We start from the raw sequence: 772 nt of genomic DNA, 5'->3' as shown, positions 1-772 counted from the left end.
TAATAGTCATTTCACCGAATGGCAGGTGAAATGAACTAGTCTCTGCGTGCCATCTCTCAGCAAAAGCAGATATCATGTTACCATCAATCATATGCAAACTACATCTTCTCAGAGGACGTAATCCAGATATATTAATCCAATGATCTATTTGAGCAGGTAAATGATATCTAATATCAATAAATTTGTCTTGCTTTTTGCCATTGGAAACAACTTTCAAGGCACGTCTTTCCTGTTTAATTAAAAATAACACAATTAAAAATATATTATAATCTTATACTACAAATAAATTATAATGTGTAATAAAATAACCTATACTACAAATATATTATAATATGTAATAAAATAAATTATTTACTAACCTGTCCATTCCACACATTAATTGCAATATGATGCTCATAATCTGTAAGGACAGAAAGATCATAAGGACCTCCAGGAAACATGGGTTCATCAGGCTGGTGCTGCTGACCATGTTCATCATCAAAATGTTGCTGCTGCTGGTCATATTCATCATAAAACACATGATCGTGCTGGGGCTGCTCATCCTGGGGCTGCTCATCCTGTTCTGCATCAAACATAAGATTTTGCTGGGGCTGCTCATCTTGGGGCTGCTCGTCCTAGGGCCTGCCTTTCCTCATTTCTCTTTCTCCTTTTTTCAACAGCAGCTCTCCTATTTGATTGTGTAGGAGGCCGAACTCGCGAATAATCACCACCGTCAGATTTTCCTCCTCTGGTCCTCACTAACAAAATTCAATAAACAAAAATTAAAAAAAAA

The sequence above is a fragment of the Cicer arietinum genome, chromosome 5 (genome assembly GCF_000331145.2).
Source record: "Cicer arietinum cultivar CDC Frontier isolate Library 1 chromosome 5, Cicar.CDCFrontier_v2.0, whole genome shotgun sequence".
Classification (NCBI taxonomy): domain Eukaryota; kingdom Viridiplantae; phylum Streptophyta; class Magnoliopsida; order Fabales; family Fabaceae; genus Cicer; species Cicer arietinum.
Note: the sequence above shows the minus strand (reverse complement) of the source record.